At 44.3% G+C, this 14,343-nt stretch overlaps 1 long non-coding RNA gene across 7 annotated transcripts in view; it reads left to right on the top strand.

Moving 5' to 3' along the window:
- LOC111255331 (uncharacterized) overlaps positions 1–8,911 on the top strand; it is a 98,597-nt gene extending 89,686 nt beyond the window's left edge. For all 7 annotated transcript variants that reach the window (XR_015322087.1, XR_015322074.1, XR_015322069.1 and 4 more), the window contains one exon: positions 512–8,911. This is a non-coding gene — a long non-coding RNA (uncharacterized LOC111255331). The remainder of the gene's footprint in view (positions 1–511) is intronic.
- Positions 8,912–14,343: the final 5,432 nt, after the last annotated feature.

Below are 14,343 nucleotides of genomic sequence, written 5' to 3'. Positions count from 1 at the left end.
TTAAACACACAGCTACAACTACATAAAACTAAATTTACTGTGAAACACCTTTTTTAAGCGTGCGTCAGCGAATACTACATTTTTTTTTCTGAGTACCAGTTCCTCTGTTATATGTCCTTTGGAATCATTATGCCTAAAACTGGACCAGTTGGACGTTCGAGTGCGAAAACTGTGTTGACAGTTTACGTGGTAAAATACGCCCGAGTAAAACAGGAGAAGATACAAAGTCATTTAACGCAACGACCTAATGTACAATTAGCGTTTATGTATATAAACTACAGATAACAATAGATATACAATATAAGGATAATATTAACTCTTTCACTTTCTTATAGTTATCGTTAGCTTAACCACCTTTAACATGTATACGTCAGACGTACATTTTACCCTGGACAATTTAGTAGAAACTGGTTTGACAGCATATGGCCTGTATAAGTTGATAAAGCAAATCCTATATATGATAGACTAAAGCTTTCAACACATTTTCTCTTTTTTTTTTTTTTCTGTATAGCAACTTGGCTTAACAACATCTAAAATTTGACTACATTCATTTGCGTCGCTCAACTCGAAACACAAGCCAACCCCCATAACTACTACCACAAATGCCCTTGCCTACCTGATTGCCCCTGACATGGACTTCTTGACTGCGGGAACATGTGAACAGCCTCGCTTCGTGGAAGGTAGATGCAGGCAAAATTTGCTTTTCGCCCTTAGAGAATGCTGCCCCAGGCGCAGCAGCCGGCACCCGGTAATTTTCGGTGATTTCGTCCTCTTTGCGGTAGCTTCCTGCGTTTGCCCACAAAATCGGAGCTTCGTCGTTGCCTTAGAGTTCCATTTGCGTGACGTCAATTTCCATAATCCCGCCATTTCCACTTGTCGAAAGGACGAGGAAATAAGGTCCCTCACTGAGAGAGGACGAACCGCGGTGCTTGGGATGCAGTCTGAACGACAAGGATCGTGGAGCCACTCGAGCTTCAGGCGCGTTTAGGTTTGGTTGTTCCTTCTAGTTCCGCCCGGTTCGGAGGGGAAGGGGGGTCTGGCAACGATAGCAAATGAGGCCACTGCAAATTGCCTGGTTTCCCGACAAGCAATCTCTTCATGATATCGTCGGTATCTATAGTTAGTGTAGATTCTTGCAGACGACTCAAGGAAACAGTGTCACATGAACAAACATACCCTAACGGTTGTCATAGTATTGGCGAAGTTATGCTTTCCAAAGAATATTGAGTGGCACAACACAACTCCTAGGTCTCGCGTCATGGTATTGCGGCCCTTCATGAACTTGTGGATTCACGGATTGTATTGAGGGTGGGAAGAGTGGATGCAGACTGGCTAGATTTAAGTTCGTTTCTGGAATATGTCTCGACCAAAGTAATTTTAAAGCAATCAGTAGTACTGGAAGAATCAAATAATAAATTCTTAACTAAATAAGGAGCGAAATCGGCTAAATCTGGGCTTTATTTATAGCAAATTATACATATAACAAATGTAGATGTGTTACATATGTACATTATATTTAGAAAGCAAGAAGCAGTTTCCCTGATACCAAGTTCACATTTAAAAAGTACAAGCAATGTAAGTTCAAGCAATGTAAGTTACCATGGATTAAGTTTCCGAATCTTCTAGATAAGGCTATATTGAAACGCTATATTTTCGAGTAACTTGGCAAATCATCTGTTTAGGTCAACTGTACCCAAAATATTTACTTTATACCAAAAAAGTTAGGTCCCATGCCTGTAGGAATACTGGACTGCATGTGGCTGTTGAAGTAAATATCTTTGTAGTCCTTTGTCCTGCCAAATGATAGGCTTTTGACACTTCTTTAACTTCACGGTAACGATATAGGTGGATATTTTATAAGTGAACGGGTAGAACTCAAATGATAACCATGAACTAAGAATTACGCAATATAAGTGATCACTACTTGGTGCTTTTCGAGTTGTGATTTAGGCGCCATATGGTCATAATGGATTATGTTGCCAAAAACGCAATGAGTATAAAGTCCTGCCGGGATTTCGGTTTAGTTCAGCTTTGTTTGGCTCTATATAAATGATTAGGCCATAGGCCTAGCTTAACAATTTGAGCCTACTGCTACGTTAGATAGGTTACTGGCCAGATAGGCTAACAGTTAGCTAGAATCAAACCTAATAAATTTCATTTTTACTGACATATCGTCTACCGATCCTAAGCTTTTAGAGGTTGCTTGCGTAAAACATAGGTTAACTAAATTGACGGAAAACAATGTTCTTCTTACGATAATGATCCGCTATGTTTCTCTCCTAATTACGAAGAATGTCGAATAGAACTACGAGAACACGATGCGTTAGTGTACACAAACACTTCTTACAGCATGGGACCTCATTTGAGCCTGATACGGAAGGTAAGTAACCCTATGTACGTTAAGCATTGTCCACCGGGTGTGCGAGTGGGTATCCATCAACCTTATGTTTGCAAAGGCACTTATTCGACCTTGACAACATTTAATGGCTCCTGCTTTGCTGCGGTGAACAATTTAATCAAAGGATATGACCTCTTTTATCATCTTTTACAGTAGCGCTTGCCTATTGACTAATGTGACTATAGATAACATATGGAAGAGAAAAGGCCCTGCGAGATAGTAACATGCCAATTATAGTAAGCCGCGGAGACAATGTCCCAACATACATCTACAAACACGCGGGATTATCTTTTATAGACCCTTGAAAGACAGTAAAGCGATAGAGACCTAGGTAGAACCGGCAGATCTTCGATTGTAAATGGGAGATTGTCGACAGTCCACGTTGTGATCTTATGTAAAATCAAACCTAGCGACCGTCGCGTTGTGGCTACCTAGTATAATACATACGTAATACTTATAGTGGTTGGTTGGTGTTTCTTTAGTGTACTGTTGATAAAGAGCTTAAATCGAAGCGCAAATAATCCAATATGCGGCCAGGTCTGACTGGCCCAAGTCTGCCCGCCCCTTCTGTCAAGACGAGTCTGCCCAAGTAGATTGTGGGCACATAAAGCGAAGACGCGGTGCACACTGGGAATAGTCAAAAGGAGCGTGGGGTAGCTTGATCTGACGGGCCTGCAGCGACAGAAGCAACGCACACAAACTGTGAGAGAGAACCAGGGTGGATAGCGGACAATCGAGTAACGAAACAGAGCTCAAGCGGAGTACGAGGCCAGTAAGGGGCAAAGGAAAGGGCGAACTCAAGCAAAGTTGGAGATTTCAACTTGGTTGCCGAGAGCAGCCGCGCAGGCGACCGCGGGAGAAGAGGTGGCGGCGGCATGTGCGGCTTAAGAAGGCCCTTAGTGTGCCTCTGCCGTAATGGTGAGTGCCGGAACACTCTGCTGCTGCCATCGAAGAAAAGTCCACTCATATTTTATTCAGGTCCTCACTGCTCGACCCCCTTGTCTCACATTTTCTCTTGCAAACTATCTCTTCTTCGCTCTTGGCCTCTTGCCACTGCTGCTGCCGCCGCTTCTTCTTTGCAGTTTTTTCGATAGGGCTCTTTTGTCCCCATCCCGTTCTCTCCCTGCATTTCTCTGTGACCGTCTGTCGTTTCCTCTGTTTCGCGCTTTCTGCCGCGGTTTTCTCTGTCAAAGAACTCTGACTACTGGTACTCGGTTTAACCCTGTAGTATTTACCCGACCCGACGAATAAATCGGAGCGACTAGGATAGAGGAACTCCGGTCGGCTGCCAGCAGACGACCGGCAAATGTACAGCTGCTCTAGTGAATTTAGTACCAGCTAGTCCTATAGGAGTTAGTAGTAGTAGCAGCAGCAGCAGCAGAAGGTAGCTAGGTTTCCCCTTCTTTTTTGCGTTTCCCACGTTCGTGGTGGCGTGTGAGCCGGATTCCCTTCGATGCAGCGAGATAGCGATACGAATAGTAATAGCTGAGTCGGATAGCCAGAGAGGCACACTGACCCAAGACAGTTATAGAAACGGACAAGTAGTAATTCAGTTCGTCCTCTTTGGCTACGGTTCTTTTTGACGGCTTTATTCGACTTCGAAGACGGACGACATGAGAAGACAGCAGTCGTCGCTTGGACACGATCAGGCACCCACGGTAGCCAAGTCGCCCCAATCCACTCGTCGCTTTCCTGCTGATCCTCCTGCGTCAGGCCTGACACTGTCCATCCCTCGATCAGCAGATTCCATCTTTTACTTCACCTCCGACCAGCTCTCATATGCAACTTGCCGTGTGACCGGTGGATTTCTGCCAACGCTCTGACTTAGAGTATGACTGTAGATTATGATCGTGACATTGTTTCGATCTTTCTGTTCGTCTATCCGTAGAACCGGTTTGATGGCGCCTACTCGGACGCGTTATGAGGCAAGGAGGTATAGGCAGAGGGTTGAGATATCAACGGCAACAGCGACTGTGGCCGCAACGGTGGAGATTGTGGCAGCACTGCTAGTTCGAACAATGTCACGGCGAGAGGAATTATACGCTCAGTATTCCAATTACCAGACGATGCAGTAGTCTGGGAGCGGAAATGCGGGTAACGGGAAACGGGACGAGCTCTGCTCTCACTGGTTCCTGATCGGCCTTTTCACGGGCCGTCGTCTGCGGCGACGGTTGGGTAGAGACTGGTCGCAGCTGTGGCGAAGCGGAGATTCCACGGTGAAATTGTTACTGCTGTTGCGCTAGCTTACGACAGAGAGAATTTTTGCGATTGGCCTCCGCTAGTGCTGCCAACGATGGCAGTACTGCTGAAGAGGTATCCTAGATACATATCCCTCTATCCTTCGTCTGTTTCTCGTCGTACTCGACGGCCTCGTCACATGCGTGGCCCGTTGGAGTTCTAGCTGATCTCAGCCAAACGTTGGAAAGTCTTCGAGTTCCGCGAGAAAGCTCCGGGCCCAACGACTGGCTTTAAGGCGGAGACCGTAAAGTTACATGTATTGATATCCGCCTCATGCGATTAGAATACTTTCTTGCAAGGGGGATGCAGAAACGTGTGAGCATCAGAGGGGGACGCTGGCACGAGGACAAAAACTGAAGCAAACTTGGAAAGTAAGATCTCCTCGCCTGGGCAATTTGAGGTTCAAATAACTGAATTAAAGAGATGTAGAAACAGGTCTCGATTCCGTTGGGGTTTGGGGCGGACCTGGTTAGGAGATGAGAGAGAGAGAGAGACAGCGCGCAATTTTAAAAATCGAAGAACGTTTTATTATCTACAAAAATGAAAGTATTTTTATCATAGTAGTCGCTTAATATTGTGACAAGGCGACGTCTTAGACATATTTTGCATTCGTCTCGCAGGGAGGTGTTATCGATTAGAAGCTATATTTATTGTAACAAGTGCAAGTTGCTTTGATATATTCTATGATCAGACGAGTAAGTCAATTGTTTTTGATGAGTCTACTGTCACAGAACTCCATAAGCCTTCTTCCTAGAAGTACATGATGAAAAACCATTCGAATTCTAAGCGTCGTCTAACGCCGTAACGAATCGGTTATAGTATGGCTGAAAAGAAGATTTTCTATTTTTCAAATCGTTGTGAAAGCTTCTATTTATTAGAAACCACGTGGCACTATTTATCGCGATGATCAGTGCCAAGGAACAGCACAATGTGGCCAGCCACGATGAGACGTATTTAACGATTTGTCGTATTAGGCCAGTCACACGATGTTCCGAAGAGGCCATTTACGTTGCGATCACGTATGGAGCTCTTATATTTAAGCGTTTTACGCTCATGCTGTACTTTTGTGCCTACAACATGAACAATCGAGAAAACGCAACTTTTTCCGCAAGAATTATCCCGCGAATTTTTTTTTCCTTACAACATTGAACCAAACCGTTAGCTCTCGGGCTTTACGGATTACGGCTGTTTCCAGGCAACCACAAAAATAAAACGTACTGTATCGTGTTATGGCTCGTTTCTAATCCCTTATCGTGTTAATTGCCATCTTCGCGCCGCGACCGTAAAGCCAATTTTCCTTAACGACCTGTTCGCACGAGCTCCTCGCGTAGAAATCTAAAATCGAAATTATTTAAATTTGTACACACCGTCGATTTTGGGTCAGTGGATACTTGTGGGTCAATGGATAATGTGATGTGACGTTTCGATCATTTTCTATCTTTGACGATCGATAATTATACACTTTTTGTTTCAGATAAATCTTCATGAAAGCATCCTATTTTATCTATCGCTTTTTGGTGCTGGTGAATTTCGCAGTACAGCGTTACCGAATCAGGATGCGTTTCGTTAGAAAAGCGATTTTTGCCGGAACTGCTGTAATGGACTTACAGTTAGCGCATCTGCCTTACGAATTGTGCTTCTCTTTTACTCTGATAAACGGTTTTTCTACTCTAATGGAGCCCGTCTGTCCTGAACTGGCGTCCTGAGACAATTGTCCTCTGTTCCATACGCTACACTATGGCGCTCGCATGCTAACTTACAGAAAGCAGAATATATAATATTCATAGAATCACAATATATGTGATTGTAAAGTGATGAAATTTTTTAGTGAAAACTAGATTTGGCATTTCCGCTAACGCTGACTCAGACATATTGTCAGCTATACTTCTTCTGTTACCTATTCTAAAACCAGCTTTTTGTTTATACCTACATCTAATTGTAGGCTTACCTTGATGAGCAAATGCTGCCATTGCCAAAAAAAAAATCGGCCTTATATGGAGAAAATGAAAAATATTTAATAGAAACTCGCAGAAAGGTCATATTTTTCAGTCTTCATACGAAATTGCTTTCTCAGAAAGGGATTGCTGTGTAGCTATCGTTGTACTAGAGCTTCGAGTGCGATGTTTTCCCAGAAAAACAGTCCCTAAAAATGTCAGTCTGTTCATGTTACTTTAGTACTTAGGTCCTTAAAAGGGCTGAAATATATAAATACTGAAAACAAAAAGTGTGTCCTGCCTTAAGGTAATGGAACAGCCGCTTCATTATGGTGACAAGTTACCATAACGAGCTCATCGTAACGAGTAAACAAGACAATTATTACAGTACGATGACTAACCAGTAGTAGTATTACAGGTTTACTAGGAATTACTAGTCTAAATCAACATCGTCGAATAGCTGAAACAATATAACAAAATCGGTGTAAGAACACCGATGTTTCGTTACTGAAACAACATAATCAGATTGTTGTGGCTCTGACCAAACGATCGGATACGAGGACTGTAATAAGCTTCAACGGCCATAATGAGATAGCAAGCATACATACACTTGAGTTCAGGCCAAACAAGTTTGAGCTCACTCTAGTTTATATTAGGACCTGCAGCAGAATACCGATTGGTACATATTTTATGAGGGAGGAACATGTTTGGCGAAATTTGTCTCAATTCTGGCGCATATCAAAGAGTCTGTCCTTAAAATATGACTTTTCTAAATAAAAGAATAGCACTTTCCTCCTCTTTTTTTTTCTTGTTCTTTTTTTCTTTGTTAATGCGGGACCGGGACTCGCCTTTGAGTATTAGGTCGTACTGCTCACAACTCCAATTTGCTGTAGAGGACCGCCTTCGCATTGCCTTGGTCTCAAGGGAATGACGAACGCATGATCTACAGTACACGCCAGTTGTTTAACTCTGTCTATGCTTCTCTAGTGACCATGTACGTTATAAGAAAAAAAAGCGACCAACCAGTTAGTTTGTCTTCCATATACAAGTACCACATAGCGACGATTGAACGAACGTTGTATAACATCGATCGGTAACTACCAGTCAACAACGTACGCTGCTACGTCTGCTGCGTTCCTATGCCTTTCCGTCACCAGCCAAGTTTGAACCAAGCGGTTTTATCTAGACGTCGCTGTACTCCTATTGTTGTGATTATGTTCCATTTGCTAAACGCCTGTTTATTAACACACATCAATAATCTCTCTGTATATCAACAAATACCTTCCTTACCTGGCTTCATAGAAACAGCCGAACGGAGCTATGTCAATTAGAGAAATCGTTCGGGATTATCTTTTCTCCGTTTGTTATCACTCATTGCTGTGCCAGATTTACTTTATCTTCTAAAATTTAGCTAGGGTGTCATACGTACTCGTGATTGGAAAACTGAAACTATTCCCCCCTGAAGAAAGTCCCCCCTGAAAATGGTTTACTCAACGAAAAACAACTTCATTTAGGCAAACTTGTTATCGAAAAAAGGGCAGTATTTCTGTGTAAACCTGATGAAGCAATGGTTTCCCAGCACAAAATCAGTCCCACAGCGTTTTTTTTTTTCTTTCTGCTCAATAATTCTCTGCCATCATAATAATAATAATAATAAAGCTAAACAGACGCTGCTGTACGGGATAGGCAGGGCTAAGCCGCCGTATACAGCCATAAAGCGCGCGAGCGCAGGCCAGGTTCAATGATTTATTACGCCCACAGACTGCAGGACGCAGGCCGCACAACATCAGTAACAACTATTCCTTTTGCTATTGCAACGGCCATGGAAAATAACAACCATCCCACGGACGCGACTGCCAGAACAGACAACACGGGTGCGCAGGCTGCTTGTTCATCTTTGAAATATGAAGAGTTCCATTGATTCTATTTGGCTTGAAACGCCAGTGCTTATTTGTATCTTTTGTCTTTTTCGCTATCGCGCTTTCTCCTTCTTTTTGTGTGCTTTCTTATGAGCGTTAGAAAGACGAAGAGAGAGAAATTTGCAGGCGCAGCAATGAGCTGAAATAGATAGAGAAAACTGCCAAAGCAGCGAAGTTGCGGCAGTGAAAATGCGGTTGAGTGCCTCGTAAAAAAAAAAATACTGAAAAACAGTGAGACTCTCTTTTTGGTAAGATGGATCAGGTTTCGCTTTTATATAATAGAAATTCATGAGAAAATCTCGGGTCTTGTAAGGTATCACGATAAACGGTTCTCTTATACCTTTAGATTTTTACAATACGTGTATCTATACGATGCTAGATAACGATTGTGCTGTGAATAAATATAGATTACATTTGAAAAATGGCAAAGTTTTTTTTATTATAGCAGGCCATTTAGATAGAGTTTATTGTAGACTATAACGGAGTAGTAACATCCTGTTCCCGTCACATCTTAGAGACATGTTGTGCTCCAAGTTTGAATCCGGGCATCGACACACGGTTCATTTCGTGCTGGAATGCCTAACGGCGATGCCGGACGTAAAAGTCGTAAAATACAGCCTGTACAATTGTTTTGCCCTGCTGACGTTAGGTAAATGACAGACGTCTCAGAATGGCATTCCTGGATCGACGTGTGCTGATTAGGCCTAACATTATTTTTCATAATTATTATTTCTACACGCAAGATTCATGAGTATGTACACTATGGGGGACCCACACTGCTAAATTCGCTTTTCAAGTTCAGGTGTAAGCCAATCACAATTCTAAACAATCTGAAAGGTTTACGGGTCACACATATCTCGCATTTTGACACATCTAGAGATGTACGGCGGCGGGGTCTTATGAATAGTCCACGATTGGCGGCAACGGCCCTAACAAACCTTGATAACCTTGGTAATGTCATCGGCAGAGAAAGACTTCTTCCGACGGACTGTCAGCTCGTCCGGCCCTCTTTTCCGCAATTCAAAAACTCTGCCGATAGCTTCCCTTACCAGCTGGCAGATGAACGGTATACGGAAAAGGCCGAGTGGTACGGGAAGCGCCGGACACGACTTGGCAACTTTCTGTTTTATGTAAACGAGCGAGGCTCCGTGCACCCGACGATTGACCTGCATCGTCGGTTGACTCCAAAGGAACGAAACTTTTGAAATGAGAGAAGCGTAGAAGTTTGGAACTTTTTGGTAAGTGCGGTAAAGCACTGAAACTTCAGACGAGGATGCAAGGACAGTCAACGGCGGCCCAGTTAGTAGTGAGCTGTAGGCATCATGTGCGCGTATATGATGACTCTATCGGCGGCCGAACCGTTGCATTAGGTTGCACTAAGCGGGATCTACTTTGGAAACTAGGAGCCGAATGATTAGACGAGAGAACTGGCCGGTGACACAGTTGTATTTCGCTGTGCCCGCCATTGTCATATCTTTCCGCTCTAGTCCGTTAGACGATCATGTCACACCCAGGTGTTCATTCGATCCCGACAGGGGTTCCGTTAGATGGAGAATGGGTAGCCAAAAGTTATAATAGACGAAGTAAACTAAAACCCTTTCTGTGTACAAACATTAGAGACAAAGCTGGGGAGAGGCTCAATGAGTGGACTGTACGAAATGAGACATTTTTCTGAGCCCCTTATTTTTTTTACGAGTGAATACAGCGTTTTTATTTGTACTCTAAGTGTTGTTTTTATTTTATTGATAAATCTGTATAGGGGTGATAACAGGTTTTTCTGAGAAGAGAAAGTTATTTTTCAGCAGTGATCACCTGTTCATCTAGTAGAAGATGAGCTGAACAGAAAGCAAACATGTATATATTTATATAAATGTTGTACATTTATCGATCCCAAATCTGTGTTTGCCATTTCGTTTGCCTAGGTCTGACGACGAAACCTATATTCCTTAAATCATAAAATTTTTGTACGTATATAGTATCTTGTCTCTAATAACAAGCTAAGCAGCTGTATGTACAGGTAAGCAGCTAGTCGTATTAGTCAGAATAATTATGATTTATTATCACTTATCTATTTAAAAGATAGTAATGTCCATGCAAATGTTCATTTTGTCAGAAAACTGGCCAGTCGAGATTAGAAAAACGTCGACTACGTTATACGGGAATAACAGCGAGCAAAGACGGCATATATATGTTTCCAGCCGGCGAGCGGAAATGCGAAGAACCATACTCAGCACCCGTCAATGCGTGAGCGAGTTCATGTGCTGTTCGCATCACTGTGATGAGTTCTAGCTGTCAGTTTGGATTTCTCTTGACTTTCGCCTGCCATCTTTGGCCGCTTGCGATAGTGAGTGCTCCCAGTTGCTGCGGATGTTAGGCAAGTGTGAAGTGAAGCCCATAGCACCGCTACTTCAACCACTGCTGCTACTACTACTGCCAGCTCCACCAACGTGCGTATCACACAGTAGATGCTTCGATAGCGACGCATGGTGGACCAATCTTCCTGCTCTCACGGCCAGCCGAGCGTGAAGCCACGAAGGATGAAGATCTATCTAAAGCCACCTGATCTGACCAGAGCCGAGCCATAGACGCGTAACAGGCCTTAAGCGGTTCGAGGCAACTGCGCCGTTGGAGGCCTGAAGGCGCTGAAGAAAAGAAGCAATGTAGTTGCGGTTAGAACAGAGCAGACTTCCGTCCGCTTGCATCTGTGTCCCGCGGATGTGCGTGAGTAGTGCTTAGCAATATATCTATGAACTATATATATGCGACACTATCAAAATAAGCTATCGTAGATACGGATTGGCACCGATGAACGGGGAGGCAACGCACTGTCCCTCTATAACTGCGGCTACTGCTACTGCTACTGCTGCTGTTTCGTGTAAACCAACTGAGCGCGACTCGCACGAGCAATGGTGACTATAGCCTAGAGCTCATATCTCCTTGCTTGTGAGACAGTCATCGTAGCGTTTCGATCATACGAGTATGTCGCTTTTTCGTCCTCGTAGCCATGTTAGCTTCTCCTCTCCCTATTTTAGCCTGGCTTTCGCGCTTGAACGCTGAAGTGGCAAGGCGCCTCGGTTTGGATAGGACAGTATGCCGCTGCCGCTGCTGTTCGACTGGACGAGATGTTGAGTCACCTGTGGGTTCGAAGGCAAATGCGGTTCATGTCATTTGGCATGCATCACACGCACCAGCTTCAAGGAGCGAGGTGAAGGACCAAGTCGTTCAGTCGAAGTCCATTGGGGATAGCAAAAAGGCCGTTACACCGACAGGCCAGGGTCGGATTGTAGCAGAACATGAAGAGTCGAACGAATGAGCAAGATAGAAAAGGACACACATTACACATACGTATCCGTACAGAGCAAGTATGCTTGTGCGTCTCTGTATGGATTCGGTATCGCTGCTACGTCTACGACTACTATTACTGCCGCTACCAGCGTGCAGTTTGGGGGAGCAGAAAAGCAGCTGAGCGTGGTTACCTCAACTCTTTTCACGCTCAGATGGACAACACCCACACGGTTGTGCTCTGGCGACGGCGGTCCGATGGTCTAGGGCCTTGAGCCGACGGAGTTCGGCTAAGAAAGACCTGGGAAAGCTCCTTGTGCTACCAGAGCGTGGCTAGTAACATGGTGGCGACCGTATGGAAAAGAAGAACACCGGAGAACAGCCAGTACGCCTCCGTAAGCGTGTCTCCTTAGCCGAACGCAAGGAAAATCTGCTACCAGAGCTGGTTGAACAACTGATGGTGACGGTAGGTGCAGTATATTGTTTGTTACTTCTTTGAAAGTAGAAGGCATGTGGAGATGCGAGGAAGCAAAGGAGAAACATTACAACTACGCTACCAGCTGTGAGAGAGGTTAAAGAGTAAGTATGAGAATTGAACTACTGCCTGACAGGAACGCACTACAGGTGTAGTCAGCCAATGAACGAAAAAGGTCACGGGACAGGCTTCTAGAAGGCTGGCTTGAATACTGAAGAGGGTTCAGTCGGCGGTAAATTTCGTTAGCCTAGTAGACGAGGGCAAAAACTTATGCTAACAGCTACCACCATACCTGTATGTGTATAAATAGGTTTATTCCACTTCAAGCTGCTCTCGTACACAGAGTAAGTCGCCGAATCTAGCATGCGAGTTGTATCGCGGCAAGATCCACCTTTCGCGTTAAAAAGAAAAAGCTTCTAACTTTATGCCGGGCGGCGAATGCATTTAATACTTTATTATCTTAAAGTTTCATTCGAATCCTGGTAGTGAATTGGTTTTGGCTAGCTGGCCGTAGTGCATTCGTGGACAGTTTATAGAAGGTTTGTAGAGAGATCCGAAACCAACCTAAATGGGCAGCGTGAGCGAATTCACTTGCCCCTCGGCACCGGGAGAAACCTAATCGAGTTGGTCGCGTGCAATCATGTTTAGTTTTGTTTGTGAAGAGGACCGTGGAAAATAAACACAAGTGGCGCTTAAGTTGATGTTGTCATGTCATTGGCAGAAGAGCTGGTGGGCGGAAGGCTGGACGAGTTGACCAGCGCAGCAGGGTATTGACTCGATAACTAGCAGCTTGCGAGTTCTAGAATAACTCTAATTGTTCCATCTGCCTTGTGTTTTGTCTATCCTTCTCTCTCTTCTTTCCTACCTTCTACAGCATAAACCTGCTTGCTGGCGTTTGATACCCTAGAGAACAAACTTGCGAGAACTTGAACCCCTCACTGCCTTTCCCTAATAAAGTATCCTCGCTTCCCCACATCTAAACGTCCACAGATCTATTTCAAAGGACTGAAACAGTCACTCCACTTATTGCTCCATCAATGGTAAACAGAGGAACGCCGAGTCAACCCCAAATTGACTCTAGAATTGGCCAATTTTCTATAGTGCTAGCGTGCCTTAGTCGCCATCGCTGCCCATTGTAAGCAGGTGGCAAGGGACAACCCCTTGTTTTGTGGTGTCCTCCGAGGATACCGAGAATGATAACGATATAAGTCAGGAAGCTAAACGGTCAAGTTACCAAACACTTCCAGTGCTGCTTTTTTCTATCACCACCACCTCCATACAGTTGATAGCAAAGCCAAACGCGTCTGTACAATCAGTGGACCGTTTGGAGCAAGAAGCGTATAAATGAGTGCTGCTACAATCATATGATGTGATATAAATTAGCGGGCCAGGTGTTTTGGACTCACATAGGTACCTTAAAAGTTGTATTTCTATTATTTGCCACTACCAACCGATACACAGTATTCGTTAACGGGATAAGGGACAAAACTGACGGTAAGAAATGAGATGACGAGGAAACTGCCATTAGAGCTGTCGCCGCGGAGACGCTACCTATCTGCGGTTGGAGCAGAAGTAAATGGGCGGCTATGCAACTAAAATCGTGGTTATTCCTGCCTGATTTCCCTCAGTTCTCTGTATCATTCGCCTCTATTTTACCTCCGTTTGTTGTTTTGCCAGTTGCAGAATGGACGATGGAAAGGCTGACTTCGGAGTACGCTCCGTGCATATTCTATTAGGAAACATAGCTGAGGCCATTGGGCCAACGGGCTGCTGCGACTGCCATCGTATCACTACTGCCGCTTTTGTAATGGATCTAGATGAAGGCCGCGCGTTCATAGTGCAATATAGATGATATCCTGATGAGTTCGTGATAATAGCAGCACTAGCATGAGAAGTACGACTCATTGCAGATCGACCCCCTGGTTCTATTTCCTCCTGAACAAGGGCAGTACCAACAAGCAGACTAAAGTACAGGTTAAGATCTTCCTGCGCCGATATCGGAAGCAAACGCCTAGGAACTCTCATCTAACTATCTAAGTATTGGGGACTACTGTTAAGGGCAGACTCGGGTTTGCGGGTGCGATAGGAGGTCGCCAG

Source organism: Varroa destructor, unplaced genomic scaffold (genome assembly GCF_002443255.2).
Source record: "Varroa destructor unplaced genomic scaffold, Vdes_3.0 BEIS01000001.1, whole genome shotgun sequence".
Classification (NCBI taxonomy): Eukaryota; Metazoa; Arthropoda; class Arachnida; order Mesostigmata; family Varroidae; genus Varroa; species Varroa destructor.
This window is presented reverse-complemented; position numbering and strand designations above follow the sequence as displayed.